The sequence below is a fragment of the Pleurodeles waltl genome, chromosome 3_1 (assembly GCF_031143425.1).
Source record: "Pleurodeles waltl isolate 20211129_DDA chromosome 3_1, aPleWal1.hap1.20221129, whole genome shotgun sequence".
Classification (NCBI taxonomy): domain Eukaryota; kingdom Metazoa; phylum Chordata; class Amphibia; order Caudata; family Salamandridae; genus Pleurodeles; species Pleurodeles waltl.
This window is the reverse complement of record NC_090440.1, coordinates 1,136,535,165-1,136,553,568: the sequence shown is the minus strand read 5'-3', so window position 1 is coordinate 1,136,553,568 and position 18,404 is coordinate 1,136,535,165.

Genomic DNA, 18,404 nt, shown 5'->3' with positions numbered 1-18,404 from the left:
CTGAACTGGAGCGCTTAATTTACATATAGCTGCAATAGCGTCACAGGCACTTCAGTTCACCATACAAATGTTCTTATGTGCATTAGGTAGCCATTACTTGATAGTCCACTTGCTTTTACAGTTGCTGCCCAGCATGATAACAGCAATACAAGGAATACATGAAAAGTAAGAGGAGAGGCACACTGTCTCCCTCCTATCCCTTACTCCCCTCCATCACAATATATTTCTCGGATAAATGCCTTGTTTGCATGAAGGTGATTGAGTCGGGTCCCTTCCATAAAAATATCATTGTCACCTCCTGCTCCGTAAGGGGCCACAGACCCTGCAGGTTGGCCTGGGTTACTGGGGCGAAGCATCCCACAGAAATATATATATATGTATATTTATTGCTATATACATATAATGTTTAATATTTACACTTAAATAAATAAATATATCAAAAAAAATATATAAATAAATTATTTTCAAAGTTTAACCTCATGAAATAAAATAAAAATATAAAATTACAATAAAAATAACTATAAAATAAAATCACCACAATGTTTAAAAAATAAAGAAAAAACCCAAATCAAATTAAAAACCTAACCAAAATTAGATAATACTAATAGAAAAAATTCAACAAAAAATAGAAAAAATTGAAATCTCATCAAAAGAAAGCAAACACATATTCAATTCTACATTCAAAGTAATAAACATAAAAATAAAAGCAAAAAATTAGGAAACAACACAAATTAAATTAAAAACCTAACCAAAATTAAATACTACTAATAGAACAAATTCAACAAAAAATAATAAAAATAGAAATCTCATCAAAGAAAGCAAATAAATATTAAATTCTACATCCAAAGAAATAAGCATTAAAAATGTCAAATAAATAGCAAGCAATTGAAGTCCATTAAAACAAAATGTAACTAAAAACATAAATACAACTAAAGTAACATTATAATTTCAACAAACAATTGTCAAAAAATGTTTGAATTTGGAAGGATAAATTGTACTACTTTCAATGAAAGCAACATTAGGGAAAGTGTTGAACTTTGGAAGGATCAAATTTATTATTCTCGTGCCAACCTAAGTAACAGCAGGTAAAGTGCAGGGCTGTGGACGGGACAGTTTACTCCCACTCCAACATAAGCCATAAAAAGCCTTGGACTTTGGAGGAGTCAGCATTACTATCTCCACTCCAATCTAAGCAACAGTAGGGAAAGCATTGGTCTTTGTAGGGTGGTTTGGGTCAATTTTATTACAATCACCATTCATTCAATAATCAAATAATTTACATAACTATAAGTCCAAAATAACCAATTCAATTAAAAAGTAAACAACAATTTTCACACATTACTTAGAGTACAAATAAATAATTTTCATAATTAATATTTTAATTAACTAAATAAATATAACAAAGTATTAAAAACATATTTAAGTGTGTTCCCAACCTACTCTTCTTCAAAACCAACACCCCAATAATAATCACAAAATATAAAAAAAAAATTAAACATAACACTTTTAATATAATAATCTTAGCAAAACAATAACGGACAAAATTACAACTAATTACCATTTTAATAACTTAAAATTGACAAAATTATAAAACATTGCAAATTAATGCAAATTGATATTACCTACGTCATGTATTTAGAAAACTATATTAATTACGTAAAACACAATTTTCTTACCTGCTATATTCTGTCCCAGGATATTCTGGCCATTACAATATTTTTTCAAGATATTTGTGTCAGTTGATTTTTTTAGAAAGTATTCATTTTGTGCACATTGTACACTGCAGCAGCTTTTCTATTCTTTGCAGCTTAAACCTGTGGCTCTCAGCACCAGCTCTGGCAGAATATGGTTATGACAAGAGGTGTGCAACATTTGTGTAATTTGCTGTTGTGTATTTTATGAGGAATGTCAGCAAAGGTACAGAAAATTATTCTTAATTACGTGTAGCTTAGCCTAGTTACACATAATTGCACAAAATGCAAATCCTCCATTTAGGACTTCCTTTTAGCATCAATTGTGTCGTTTCCTTAATTTCTGAACCCAGAGCACATTTTGTGCCAAAAAAACTAAAGTACAGCCACTTTCTCCTGTGTGTTGGCTGTAATATTTGTATAGTAACAGCACATAATTACTCAAATTGGTTTAATGATGTAATTATTGGGAATTTAGAGTAACAAACAGAAGGCAAAATTCAAGAACTCAAGTGAGGTACACCAGCGTAATTTAAATTTCACACAGACATTGCAGTTCATTTTGAGGATTATCTGATTTGGGACATGAGTTGTCTTGTTACACACTCATTAGATCATTCATACTTACATATCTATCCTGCTGTGTTTATCAACCAACATCTTTTCTGAGGGCTGATGAGTCTCGGCATGGGGGCCCACCCGGCACTAATATTCAATTTCAACTCCTGGTAGTCTGTTTTGCGACCCTGCCTGCTTGCCCAGGATGAAGGCTCACAAAAGGGCCCATGGGACAATGCTTGATGACAAGTGAAGAACTGGGCCTCGGGTCCCAGTATGGGTAGGCCAGAGCCCTGGTATCATTTTAGGAGAATAACCAGATCGAAAAAAATATTTTCCAGACACTCTTCATACTAATCAGGAAGAAGGTTACTAAGCTTTCTTTTAATCTATGTACCCTGGGTGTTAGAGGTGGATGTAAGAATAAAACTGAACGACCTCCTGGGTGTTGGCTTGAAAAGAAACTTCAAATGAGCCCTCATTAGGACTTACATAAATGTTTACCCATTTAGCCATGCCATTCAATTTAATTCCCTATTTCTCTGAACTAGATGGCCCACCTTAAAGGCTGGACATCTGGTTTTACCATGCATTTTAATGGGACATGTATGGAACATTCTGCTTCCACTGCAGAGACAGGTTGGACACCCTAAGTCAGTGGCTTGTGGTGAGTACTGTGTGCTAGGTCCAAGCTGCAAGCCAAAGCTCTCTCTAGGGTTCTGTAAGAGCTTTTTGCCACTAATGTCCCCAGAGATTCCCTGCCAGGTGTCTGCCTGGGTAGTTGAGCAGTTCATGCTGGAGTTCAAGCACAGGTCCTCTGCCCTGGGCCCTCTGAATCTCTGTTTGGATCCTACTAGGAGCTATCACCCCTACTGCACTTTGGGTCACTCCCATTGACTGTTGAACCATACCATTTATGATACCACAGGTTTGCAGATGGAGCTGAGGCCCAGGGGAACACACCTTGGGCCTGCTGGAGGTGCAGTTGAGAACTGTCAGAGCTTTTGACAAAGCCTGAACTGAGGAATCCTCTCGAGGCCTGTGGAATCCCAATCTCAGCACTTTGCAACACAACAGCCTAGAGAATGGAGTCCAGACCTGTAGGAATGCACCTCAGACCTGCCGGATCTTTGACTGTGGCCTATCAGAGCTTTCCACCTCATCCGGGGAGGGGAGCACTCCTCAACCTGTGTAACCTCTCCCTGGGCACATTGCAGCACCATGGGCTGGGGAATGGAGCAGAGATCCTGGGGAGTGCACCATGGGACTGCTGAAGCTCTGACTGAGACCCATCAGATCTTTCCACCTTATTGAAGAAGCATATCATCCTTAGAGCTGAAGAACCCAATCATGGACTCTTTATGACACCACTGGCCACTGACCAAAGCCAATGACTAATGGACTCCACTGTGCTCACTTCAGTATCTCTCAGTTTCTCACCTTCAGAGCTGTTCACTGCAGAGGGGCACTGTAGGTGCTGCAGGCCTTACTTATCCTCCCTCATCACATGTTTTTACTTGGTAGAGCAATCTGGTCAATCCAGTAGTTCCTGTAAGCCTACCTATGGTGATCCAGAAGAAGGTGCTAGACATTTGTGTTATCTGTGTACCCTGGAGGACAGGGAAGGACATTTAAGCAAATGTATCTGACCTCTGGCAACCTTGGCTTATTTTGAAGCTTCAAGTGAATCACTCATCTGGACTTGCAGAAGAGCTCAGCAATCTGGTAGGACCATTCGGTTCAACTTTTGCATACCTAGATGGCCAACCTAAAAGTCTGGACATATGATTGTTATGCATGCCTACAGACAAGAGGCATGCTTGAGATAGAGGGACACCCCTGGAAGGTGGCTGGAGCTTTGGCCCTGGAATCTAGCTGGGCGTTTGTCTGGGGTCTGGTTAGAGCTTTTTGTCTCAGAGGTGCCTGGGTGTCCCTGTGAGGCTTCTTGACAGCTGTCAAAAGAGCAACAGTCATCCTGGGCTGTCAAATAAAGCCCATGTCAAGGGCTCTATCCCAGCAGGCAGGGCCTCGTGAAGGAATGACTGGGCCAAGACTAGAGCTTTCAACCCTGCTGCATCCCAATCCTCCAGATTCCTGTTCTTTGCATTTTGTGACACCATATGCTTGAGGATGGACCCAGGAACAAAGCAACCACAGCCCAGACCATATCAGAGCTCTGACTGCTGTCTTTTGGGGCAGTAAAAATCTCTCAGGGCTTGTGAAGTTCCTACTCAACATTTTGAGATACCAGTCAGTGATAGATGTTTATTTTGGAAAAGAATTTCCATAAAAACATTGAGTCAGTTTAACAGCCACAATCAGAAGTCCTAATATACATATTAATTAATCATAACAAGGAAAAGTAGATTTTATTTCAGTTAATATTCCAGACTCAGGTGGTCATTCCGAGTTTGGCGGTCATTACCAAAGACCATCGTGCAAACGGCCACCGAAACACCATCATTAACGGCGGAGTGAAGACTGCCGCATTACGAGTAACCCATACAACACTGCCAAGGCAGCTGCACCACCACCACCACGATGTAGAGAATATACTGCCTGTCAAGTAACGAGTCACAAATCAGCATCGCGGATGCCAACACAGCGGCAATCCACTGGCAGCCCAAACCACTGCGGGAAAAAAAGGCACCACCACATTAACACTGCACCAGATTGGACAACACCAATACCCAACACCTGAGACACAAACAAACACCTGTCCACAGCACTACAAAAAACCCTCCCACACATACCTAGAACCCATTGCAACTAGAAACTGTGACAGAGCACGAGAAGAGCACACTGAAAGGAGGCACTGCACCTAGATGCCACAGACACCATCACAATGAGCACGCATCACACAACCCACCACTGCACACAAACACCACAGAGCACATGCACATACCACTACACAAATTCACAACTACAAACAGCACACCCAGAATTCTTGCACACCATTCACCCCCACCCACAGCACAACTACCATGGCACCACAAAAAAAAAGAAATTCACAGAAGAGGAGCTCAGGGTAATGGTGGAAGGAATTGTCAAAGCGGAACCACGACTGTTTGGAGCACAGGTCCAGCAGACATCCATAGCCCGTAAGAACGAATTCTAGGCAGAGGATAGTCAACAGGGTGAATGCAGTGGGGAACCATCCACGCACAAGGGAGGACATAAGGAAGAGGTGGGAATGACCTTAGGGGGAAGGTACAGGCCATGACTTCCAGGCATCAAGTAGCCATCATGAGGACTGGTGGAGTACCCCCACCACCTCCCCCAGAAATGTCACTGTGGGAGGAGATGGTTCTGGCCATAATACACCCAGAAGGGCTGACAGGAATAGCTACTGGACTGGACACTGGTAAGTCTTTTGTACTCACTGGCCACATGTCCCCGTGCACAGCATGTACCCCCACCACCCTCACACCCCCTTATACCACCCTAACATGCAAAAACCTACCATGGACCCTATAGCCACCCTTGCATGCGACAGCTCCCCACTGACACCATTCCCTCACAGCCCCACCTAGTGCATGTATGCAGCAAGTACCACAACTACCACAATGAAACACTCCCTACCCTTGCCTGACTGCTACCTCTAGATCACATCTCTGCAATTGCACATTAAACCATGTCACTTCCCATCACCAATAACTAGTAGGAATGCACATCAGTACATGGCAATGACAGTAGCAAGACAAATATTAAATGTAATCCAAAATAGGCCCATTGCAAATTTCCATTGATGGTAACACAAGCCGTGGACTTGTAACTGTCAATGCCATTACTGCCCTCAAAATTCAGTTAATGACAGCATACACCCTGTGTGTCACTGCTACAATAGTATCATCTGACACAATACCTCTAATATCACAGGCCTCCCAAGTACTGACACACAGCAGAGGAGCCCAGTGACAGAAAGCCCAGGCCTGGAGCTGGAACAATAGGGGGGGACTCCCCTGGAAGTCTAGATTTGGACAAGAAACCTGGTCCATCAGGCATGAGTGGTCAGTCCACCCCCACCAGCCTCCCCCTGCCCACAACTCAAACCACCTCCCCTGTGGCAGCCAGTGCACAGCAGAGCCCATGTTCCCATACCTGTGTCCCAAGGTCAAATCAATCATCAGTGTGCCCCACAGGACATGGGAAGGAGTCAACGGTGCAAACCCAAGACAATTACAGTCCTGGTGTCAGTCGGAGGGGGCACTGCACCAGGGGAACAGGCACAGGGGGCAAGGGCCAGTGGGAGGACAATCATGGACCCAGGAACGAGGCAGGTACAGGACATGACTGGCCAGGAGACTGTCTCCAGAGTCCTGGAAGCCTACCAGAAAACCCCAGACAAGATGGGCCAGATGCTCACAACATTGCAGGACACCCAAAGGCTGCACTGGGAATACCACGAGGAGACTAGGCAGCAGTGGCAGGCACACAGTGCCACCATGGCCTCTATACTAGGGGAGTTCAAGGATATTCTCCACCCAATAGCAGGCACCATCCAGGAGTCAGTCAACACCACTGCCCTCAACATCAGCACCTGCTACTGGAATGAAGGCCCACCAGGAAGGAGGACCCACAGGCCACCAGCACCCCTACCCCTGCAGCTGAGGAACCCCCCTGCAAAAGAGGTCGCCCATCCAGACATCCAGCAGGACCTCAGGCCAAGACTAATCCCCCCACCAGGAAGTGATCTCCCTTCTAAACTGTCACTATTGTGTGCCACTCTTAAATCCTGTTGGCTGTCCAACATCAAGGTCACATCTTTCCGAGGCAAATGGCTAAAGGACCTGTGAACCAAACAGCTGTACCACCCACTCTGATCATCACCTAGGGCATTATCCCACTCCTCAGGACTGTGATAGTCAACACTTAATAAACACAAGTTACCACAAGTCATGGTGTATCTCTCTTCCTTGTTTGTATTGGAAATTTTGTCACAGAACAACAAAATAATACACGTCTACACAACAATAATGTCAAAGTTACAGATGTAGTGGGGTACTCCAGCAGGTGTGTAAGTACATCCATATTGTTGTAACATCCACTGTCAACTATGCCAACTGGCAACTCAGCAAGCAGATTGCAAACAGAGATGTCATCTGAAGAGGGGAAAATAAATGGAATGAGGTACAATGTTGTAAGGAATGTAATTCACACTCATACATCAATAGCAGTTGCACACAAACACAGGATGAGTGTCCCAGGAGCTATGTTGCAACATATGTGAGGGTCTGCATAGGCATTCACACGCATGTGGGACAGGAAAGATGGAACATAGGTAACATCCTCTATTGTACACCTCCATTAGTAGTCAGGAACATGTACTTGCCACACAGCAGATGACAAATGCAGCATGACATGCCTACGCAGTAGGACAAGACTGATAAGTCTCCTAGCATATCCCCACACAGGCAGACTGAAGACCCTAAACCTTTAGTACAACTATAAGGCTGTACCGCAATGGCACCAGCATTCCACACATGTACTTAGCAGCTGTGCATTTCCACTACTTCTCATGGTAAGTCATCTACAAACATGTAAGGCTCTATTCCCCACACATACCTCGATGCATGAAAATACTGGCTACAGACTGGCTTCAGCAATTCATCTCCTTGTGCAGATGATATTCAATGCAGACATACCTGTACATCAATGAAAGTAGTGACAAATCATGTCAGTCCTGTTGTCATCTGCCTCATCCTCATCAGCCTCCCCCTCAGCATCAGAGTCACCAGCCACAAACAATGCTCCAGCATTAATGTCCCCCTCCTCCAAAAGTGGGATGTGCCTTCTGAGGGCCAGATTATGGAGCATGCAACATACAACAATGATCTTGCAGACTTTCCCTGGTTTGTACTGTTGGGCACCACCAGACACATGAAGACAACGCAATCTAGCTTTCAAGAGACCGAAGGTCCGCTCAATCACACGCCTCGTCCGTCCATGTGCCTCATTGTACCTGTTCTTCCCTAATGTAGTTGGATGTCTCACAGGTGTCAGGAGCCAGGGAAGGTATGAGTATCTGGTGTCACCTGTGTGGAAAATGGAACATGACCATAGGTAACAATGCTAGGAGGAGTGTTGACTGTGTTATGAGGGGTAAAAACGCCTGACATGGAGAGCAGTACATATACCTATGAGCCAGGCCCTTTCTCCCTGTAGCTGTGACATCATTGCATCGACACTGCTGTTCCTCAAGATGTAAGAATCATGTACTGATCCAGGGAATTTAACGTTCACATGTGTAATCTATACGTCTGCAAGACATACCACTTGTACATTGAGAGAATATGTACTCTTCCGGTTTCTGTAGACCTGTTTATTGATCCTCGGTGGTACCAAGGCAATGTGAGTCCCATCAATGTCCCCAATTACATGTGGGACATTTGATATGTTGTAGAAGGCTGCTTTTATAGTGGGAAATTCTTGAGGTAGTGGGAACCTAATATACCTGTGCACATGCTTGAGTGGGGCATCCAGCACATCCTGCAACACCTTACAGAACTGAGGCTGTGAAAACCCTGCAGCCAGTCCCACTGTGACCTGAAAAGAGCTACTCACCAGGAAATGCTGAACTGACAACACCTGGACTGTTGGAGGAATGGCATGGGGATTCCTCAAACCCGGCCGAAGGTCTGGCTTCAACTGGGTGACCAGTTTCTTTATGCACAAACGGTTTAGTCGATAGGTCATGATGATGTGGCGCTCTTCCATGGTTTCAAGATCTACGAGTGGCCGGTAAATTGATGCATTCCTCACCACTTCATAGTGGTGATATCTGGGTGGGGACACAAACAACACTCTGCGAACCTCCAACAATGTAGGCTACCAAGTGTGAAACACGACAGTCATGAGGTTTTAGTCATGCAAGTTGCCTGTCATGTTGTGGGAATACACATTACTCCAACCTCCATTCCTAATCAGACGATTGCACATAATTCCTGTTGAAATGGACGTATAGAGGACATGTACACGTACACTTTCCATGTGTTCCACTATACTGATCATATATCCTGTCAAATGTTGTGACAAGTGTGGTAATGTCACCAGACACGCACTACATGTGTCAGTATCCACAATGTGTGACCTAATGTATGTATTTGTGATGACATGCAGGTGGTCACACTGTGTGAACTCAGGGCAGTAATTTCACAGACTAATGTGGCATCCGCGTGTCCAGCATGCATTGGACAGCTGGAAGTGACTTAGTTCTGCCGGCAGAAGTCGTAATGGCAGAGGGCGGTCTGAACCGCCGTGCAACTCCTCATTGGTTAACATTGATGTCTATAGGAGGCTGGGACCAATGACGATCACAGCCGGCGGTGACGGTCATGATCGCTGTAGTCATAACTGCCATTTTGTGTGGGACAGCTCATTTGACTCCTGGCATTTGGGCAAGACAGACCTCCTCTTTGTGTGCTGCTGTGTCCTGTATCTTGGAGCAACTATGGCATGCACTGCAGGAGAAAGGACCCCGGCCTTCTCAATGAAGGAACTAGAGAAACTGGTGGAAGACATCCTACCCCTGTATGGGCAGTTGTACAGTGCTCTAGGGCAACAAGTCAGTACAACATCCTTTGTCGGACATGTTGGGTGGTGTATAACGATGTATGTGTGTGCACATTGACTTGTCATGACTGATCAGGTGTGTAGAATGCACATGATATGTGTGAGATATTGTCAGTGTGCATGGTCCATGTTTGTTGTGTGTAGCCAAAGCTTACTGCTGTCTTGGTATTAGTTACATCATGTTCCCCCTTTTCTCAATGTTTCCCATGCAAGTCAGAGCCAACCAGAAGAAAGGATTATGGCGAGCCATCACCAAGGAAGTGCGGACCCTGGGGGGTCCATTGCCAGTGGAGAACCCACTGCAGGAAGTGGTGGAAGGACCTGCGACGCTGGGCCTGAAAGACCGCAGAGGTCCAGCTGGGGATGGCCTGCCAACATGGGAGGGGTGCACGTCGGACCCTGACCCCCATTATGGCCTGCATACTGGCAGTGGTGTACCCTGAGTTGGATGGGCACTTGAAGGCAGCACAGCAGCCACAAGGGGGTAAATGTTGACTGTCAGTTGACTACTGGATGGTTGTGCACTGTCACCCTCCTTTGACTTGGAAATAACATAGTCAGATGTGATTTAGGGAATGTACAGTCCTGGTTGTCACACCCATCAAGTAGGAGTGTGTGACGATCGCTATGTTGAGCCATGTAGCATAAGAAGTGGTGGTACTGTGACACACGTTCTCCTGTAGGTATGGATCTCTCAAGTATGCTATCATGTCACTGGCTGCATCCTCCATCTCTGCGTGTACTGTAGTAGTACGAGGTGGTCATATTGGCACTGTATATGGGTAGTGACAGGCATGTTATGTGAAGATTAAAATAGCTTCACTTCCTACATCAATTGACGTCTGTACCACATGTACTCCACACATTCCTGTCAGTTAGTTAGTGTCCTCAGTCCCTCTATGCTAAGATTTGTATCATCCTGTAATGGATGACATGTGTTTGGGTATGTTCATTTTGGCAGTTGATAGGCATGTAGTTGCCTTCATTCAGGTGTTTAGGCTGCAGAGTTGAGATGAGTTGGGACATCGCTTTGATGACTTTGGGGGTTATTCTAACTTTGGAGGAGTGTTAATCCGTCCCAAAAGTGACGGTAAAGTGACGGATATACCACCAGCCGTATTACGAGTTCCATAGGATATAATGGACTCGTAATACAGCTGGTGGTAAATCCGTCACTTTTCCGTCACTTTTGGGACGGATTAACACCTCCTCCAAAGTTAGAATAACCCCCTAAATTTGTAAATGATTGCTAAATGGTCTCTTGTTTCCCAGGCATGGACTGTTATCTGCATTCTTTGTATGTGAAGTGGATGTGTGGGTTCTTATCATTTCCTCCCTTTCTGTTTCTCCCACCCTCCTTTTCCCTCTCCTCCTTTGTCTACGTGTGCATTAGCATCATCCGGGCACGGCGAGTTGGGCTGCAGCAGCCCACGGGACCCCGGAGGCAGACACCAGTGAAGCCGAGGTGACCAGTGGGATGGAGGGCGTGGGGAGTACCATGGGGGAGACTGAAGCTACCAACACATCTGATTCAGATTCCTCCTTCGATGGTGGCTCCCTGGCAATGGCGGACCCTTCTGGGACCACAACAACACCATCCATGTCCGCCACCCCCCTTACTAGTACCGCCCTCCCTGTAGCACCCCACCCAGTTGCCCGTGCCCGCTCACCCAGGAAGGTGGGAGTCTCATTCACTGCAGGCACCTCTGCCCCAGTCAGCCCTGCTGCCCTCAATGAGGAGGTTGTTGACCTCCTGAGGTCCATCTCTGTGGGGCAGACAATGATCATAAATGCCATTCAGGGACTGGCATCCCAGATGCAGCAGACAAATCTGTTCCTGGAAGGCATTAACAGTGCCTTGTCTGGCCTCCAGAGATCATTTCAGGCTCTGGCCTCCTCGCTGACGACAGCCAGTGTCCCTTCGTCTTCCGTCCCCCCCTCCAGCTACCTGTTCCCAATCCACAACCCCTCTCCCTACACCCGTCCAAAGCACACCTACAGACCAGCAAACAACCACTACAACAGACAAGGTGCGCAAAGACAGTCATCAGCATCACAAACGTTCGCACAGGCATGCACACATACAACACACATCTGCAGACACAACAGACACTTCCCCCACCATCTCCTCCCTTGAAGTCACATCTCCACTCACACCTGCCAGCACTGCTTCATCACACACTTGTCCCACTACCATTCCTGTCATACCCTCAATCACCCCAATAGCAGACTCACAGACACACACCCCACACACATCCGCACTCACCACGACTACCGTCTCTGCCACCTGCAGCACATCCACCTCACTTGCACACACCACCACCAACATTCACTCACACATCTCCCATTCCCTCACCCTGCATCTCTGCCCCCTCCCAAAAAATGCATACATACCCACTCATTCAGCCACCACACATATACAGACATTGAACACACCAGCATCCACGTACAGCACATACACGTCAGACAAGCACTCCCTCTACCTCCACTCTCAACCCTCAATCATGTGACCGCCCAGTGTACCTAAGAAATCTTTCCTTGCCACCCTTGACCTCTTCCCTACTCCTCTCCCACCCCGTATTCCCCATAAACAGAGTGTCTCCCTGCCCCTCTCAGGCCCTTCCACCTCCCATTCCGTGGGTGCCCCCTCTGGTGTTTCCCCTGCTCCTCCACCCAGCAAGGATTCCAGCCCTCCCAGTGGCAAAGTCAGCCCTCCCAAGCCCAAACCGAAATGCGCCCCTTCCACATCCAAGCCTCCCTCACCACCCCCACACCCCTGAGGTGCCTGCCTGTCTCATTGCTGCCCCTATGACGTGGAGGCCTATTTGCAGTCAGGAGTCATATTGGGCCCATGTTTGATGGACAATGTGTCCTGCAGTTGTGGACATTGGACTTGCCATTGGCACATTTTGTATATATTTTCTTTCGTTTGTTGTTTAATACATCTGCCCACATTGCTGTGGTTGGCAAGATGTGATGCTTGTCCTAGTTTACTTTTATATGGTGGTGTGACATCTGTGTGCAGAGGTGTGTGAGGTCTGTGTGTGGATTGGGTTTGTGTAGTCACATGCACTGGGTAGATGGTTTGGGCCATGGGGATGTTGGGATGTGTGTGACTGCTTGTTTGTGTGATTGTATGGGGTGTTGTGTGCATCTGTGTGTATAGTGCTGCATGTGTGGATTTCCTTGTATGTTGGTTGTACGTGTTGTGTCACCTGCATCATTGTTTGGATGTGTGTTTGCAGCTATTGATTTGTGTCAATTCTACATGGAGTTCATGGTATGTGTGTATGTGTGGTGTTGCACAACACACCAGTCTATCCCAGCGTTGAGGTGTTTGTTGCCTAGTTGTCATTGTGTGGTTATGGAGTGTGTTGGTGGTGTTGGTGTGCTTTGTCCTGTATGTTTGGCATGTATCTGCTTGGCTTTGTGTGTGTATTGGGTACTTGGCATTGACGTATATTGTGTGTGCCTGTGTGTGGCCTTCGCTGTCTGTGTGAGCTATGTGTGTTTGGTGTGGGAGTGTACCACTGCCATTTCCTCCCCTCTGTGCTAGGTATACTTACGATTGTCATCTTCATTGTTGTTGGTGGTCCTGAAAGTGTATGGTGAGATACAACGCTGGGAAGACTAGCAGTTTGTTTGCCGTGGCGGCCACAACAGCATCTCTGTGCCTGGAGGTGGGTGTTTCCTTTTATACTTTCTGTTTCCCCCAGGGTTTACATGACAGCAATACTGCACAGGCTATCCTGGTGAACTGGTTACTTGGAATATGAAGGGCGGGACATAGGCCTCCGCCTGCATGAAGTTGGCTTCCGACGCCGGATGATGCTCATTGGTGCTGGTGGTGCTGGAGGTGGGTTGTCTGTGTTGCGTTGGGTTCACCGCCTTACTTGTTATATGGCGGTCTGCAACGCCACCCTGGCGACAGTCAACCTCAGCTGGCGTGGCCGTTCAGTTACCGCCAAACTCAGAATGACCACCTCAGTCTTTTCATTACAGCCTCCTTTAAAAACACAACCATAAAAGAACACATGCGTTCTGATGTTAACAATTGAAAAAACATAAGAGCTGGCCATGCCTGCCTAAAATATAGGCTCTCAAAAAGGGGAATTATACATTTGCCAGGTATATCACAATTTATATAGCAAAACAAAATAAAAATGAAGGTTATTTTATTTCAAAAAGGTATTACAACGAACAAGAGAAAGATTCTTCACCAGAGACTACCCTGTGAAAAAAACAAGCAATTGATGTATTAGCCCAACACAAAATCTAGTTAAAAGAAAATAATGATAACAAGTATTGACTAACATCAATTAGGGCTCAACAGAGATTAACAAACACTCAGTCAGGCTCTTTTTGCAATTCATGGGGCTCCCTGTTAGTTTTTCTATGAGCAAGAAAGTTAACCTTAGTCCAGGCTGGACCTGATTTTGTAAAAGAATCAGGAGCTCTACACCACTCAGGTTGCCCAAGGTCCTGAAATCCCACTCAGACATAAGTAAACAAGGCAATTTTTTTTACATGATCCAAAGAAAGGCAATCCCTCAAACATAGCCTGCTAAGTTCCAGATGTGGATTGTCCCAGATCGAAAGTCATTTTAAAAGAGGTTGGAGGGCAAAATATAACCTAAAGAAGCCTTCCCTACCCCTTCATGAACAATAAAGGAAACTTATAAATAGGTAGGGCCAACAAACATATGAGAAAGAGATTCTCTATCACTTGAAGACATGAACAGTCCACATATCCCCATAGCGCACTACCGTACAGGACTGTAGACCCATAGTTAGCATCATATATCTTCAGTAAAACCTGAATTTGTTTATTCCCGAGCCTGGAAGCAAAATCAAAAAGTGCTCCCCTGATCCTCCCAAAAAGCAATACTTTGGTCAAGATCATGGGAGACTAAAAATCTTTATGGTCGAACCGGATGACAACATATGAAAAGGAGGGGACCCTGGCAATTTTCACCAACCCAACAGGGTGCTTTCTACTCTTCATAGACTTAGAGCCACAAGAATAAAATGTGACATCCCAAGGTTTGTACATAAGTCATGAGAAGTCATAAAACTCACAAAGGAGTCCAATAAGTGTGAAAGGCCCATTGTAATTCTCACTAGAAGGACTGCATCATCTGTATAAAAGAGGACTGAAATGAATCTCTTCTCCAATTGTGGTAGGTCAAAACCTTCCCATAACAAATGGCCCTTATGGTGGTTGACATGCAATATGAATAAAAACTGAACCAAGATACAACCCTACCTAACCCCCAATTAATGGGAAAATAATCCAGACAATCCACATTCCCATTATATCTGGCAAATGCGGCCATATTCTGATGCAAATCAGCCAGGAAATTAACAATCTCAACATCATTTTCTAAGGAGATCATCAAAGGCCATACTTTATTCCTATTCACACTGTCAAATGCTGATGTGAGATCCATGAATGCCAAATGGAAACTGGACCATGGACCTTCAAAACCCCATCCTGGGCACTGTGTAACACCATGAGCTGGTAAGTTGAGCCCAAGGCCAGGGACCACACTCTGTGCTTGCCAGAGGTCTGACCAGATTCCCAGTCAGGGCTATCGGTCCCCCTGTCATGTGGAGCAGAAGCCTCCTTGTACATGAAGAAGAATATCCTGGCTATCTTGGGACACAAATGATCACTGACTGGCATCCCTGACCAGGGCCAGTCCCCAGGCCTACCACAGCTCTGACTGGGTCATGAGTCAGAGCATCCCACCCTGCCAAAGCCAGGGAGTATAGGCCGCACCTGATCAGAGGGATCTGAGCTCATAGTGCATTGCATATGAGAAAAATGAATGCAAGTCCTCATTGGGACTTTTAGGGCAGACTGGAATTCTGAGCTCTGAGTTCTTCCTATAAATCACATGTTCTTTAATAAGATAATGTTGGGGTGACAAATTCTGCGCATCCCAAAGTGTGATAAATGTTGCATAGGTGGAATTTCACACTCCTCTTGTGAGAAACTCTGTCTCGTCCTGGTAGTGTAATTTTGAGCCCATCCTTATTTTGTCTGTCATATTTAGACCTGTGCACTATGTGCTGTATTCATATGTTATATTCAATGGAACTTTTCAATTTAGCTTCATTTCTGTTAAGGTTATATGCACAGCACTTTCCCCTTCTGTAATACAGCGTTGTCTAATATACCAATACATTCAGTTGTCCCTGCTGCTTTCATATTTCAATCTTTCTCTGATTCTGGTATATGGAGCACTATCCTTGGTGCTGTTAAGAACAGATATGTCCCTAAGGCATTCACTTTATCTTTGTTCATTTTGCTGTTGTGGTTTTTGTTGTTTTGTTTTACTTCATCTCTTCCCAGATTCTGTTAAATTCACGTATCTCTTGATATTTGCAGATCATTCCATGGTAGTGATGTCTTTATCCTAAGGCTAGAGCTGTTATGATCAGTCTTTCCCATCATACTATAGTTCATTAATATCTCTGGTGCAATTGTTTTGTGAACGCCGACCTTCATCCTGCTATGATTCTGCCTTGTCCCTGGTCCGGTAATACTCAGCCTGCTACCTGATGATGGTATATTCAGCCCAATCTCTGCTCCACTTATGCTAGCTCTGACAGTGGTTTTGTTTCATTGAGCCCTAAGTCTAATGCGGTTATCTGAGTTTTGCCTCGTGCACTCGTATATTCAGACCAGCCTCTGGTCCTTTTATTCACTCTTTACCCCTGGTACTGTTATATTAGGCCAAACCATTTTGCATTTTGAATCAGCCCTCACCTCAGTGTTATTATATACAGTTGTCTCTTGAATGCATGCAATCTAGCACAGTAGCTTTTGCTGTTATATTCAGCACTGGGCCCACTGGTGTTTGCCCTACCCTGTGATATTATATTCAGATCTATCGCTGAAGATTCTATTCTAAGTTTGTTGCTTGACCTGTTATATTCAGCTTTGTCTCTTTTTAGGTCTCACCTGAGACACAACATGCACTGTCACTTGTGATATCTTTTGTTAACTTAAACTTTAAAGGGGCTTAGTGCCCGCCCATTACTTACCATTAAGTGGCTTCATCATCACTCTCATTTCCTTGCTTCTCATTGCTCAGTGAGTGCCAGTTTCACTTTCACAATTCATGTGTTTGTCTCTTCAATCAAGCATGGACCACATATTCATTGATGTCTTCATTAGTGCCCTTCCACTGATAGCACTCGGATTGAGGCACTTTAACACTGTAGCCACTGTCTCAGGGCCTGATTATGAGTTGGGCGGTTGAACTGCCACAACTCCATTACAGTGGTGGTGAGGCGGCTGTCAAGACCGCAGCCTCACCCCGTCGTATTACGATGTTTCCACTGGGCTGACCAGTGGAAATGTTGTATTATGGCGTTTCTGCCAGTCAGCCCGGTGGAAACAGTGCAATGGCATTGGCCCTTAGCTCCCTCAGGGAGCCAAGGCCAATTCTTTTGCAAACAGCACCCCCGGAATGCGCACTGTCTGCTATAGCAGACAGTGGGCAATCCAAGGGTGCTGAAAGGAAGGGCCTCTGCACTGCCTATGACATGGCCCTCCCCGTTGGCTCCAACACTGCCTTTCCACCAGTCTTTTTTTATGGAAAGGCTTCTAGAAAGCAAAGTCATGATCAGTACGGCACTGCCGAACTCAGCACCGATTTGGCTGACCTCGAATTTGACTGCTTCCAACCAATTGGGATCCCTGATCGCAGTTGACCTGGCAGTCTCCCAGCAGTTTGACCGCCAGGATCTTTATCTGGAAGTCGGACCGCCAGGACAGTGGACGACTAAACTCGTAATGAGGCCCTAAGAGTTTAAAAGCTTCATAGAGAAATTGTAGTGATGGACTTATTTAGGGCCTGATTCCGACTTTGGCGGGCGGCGGAGGCCGCCCGCCAAAGTCCCGCCGACAAATGACCGCACCGCGGTCAAAAGACCGTGGCGGCCATTCTTACATTTCCGCTGGGCCGGCGGGCGCTCTCCAAAAGAGCGCCCGCCGGCCCAGCGGAAATGCCCCTGCAACGAGGATGCCGGCTCCGAATGGAGCCGGCGGAGTTGCAGGGGTGCGACGGGTGCAGTGGCACCCGTCGCGTATTTCAGTGTCTGCATTGCAGACACTGAAATACTTTGTGGGGCCCTCTTACGGGGGCCCCTGCAGTGCCCATGCCATTGGCATGGGCACTGCAGGGTCCCCCAGGGGCCCCACGGCACCCCCTACCGCCATCCTGTTCCTGGCGGGAGACCCGCCAGGAACAGGATGGCGGTAGGGGGTGTCAGAATCCCCATGGCGGCGGAGCACGCTCCGCCGCCATGGAGGATTCTGTAGGGCAGTGGTAAACCGGCGGGAGACCGCCGGTTTACCCTTTCTGGCCGCGGCTGAACCGCCGCGGTCAGAATGCCCTTGGGAGCACCGCCAGCCTGTTGGCGGTGCTCCCGTGGTCGGTGACCCTGGCGGTCACCGGCCGCCAGGGTCAGAATGACCCCCTTAATGTTGAAAAGCACTTTGTTTATTTCCCAAATCCAATCTTTACCACAATGTTGCATTTATTTCCTCCAGAGCAATACTGTATTTAC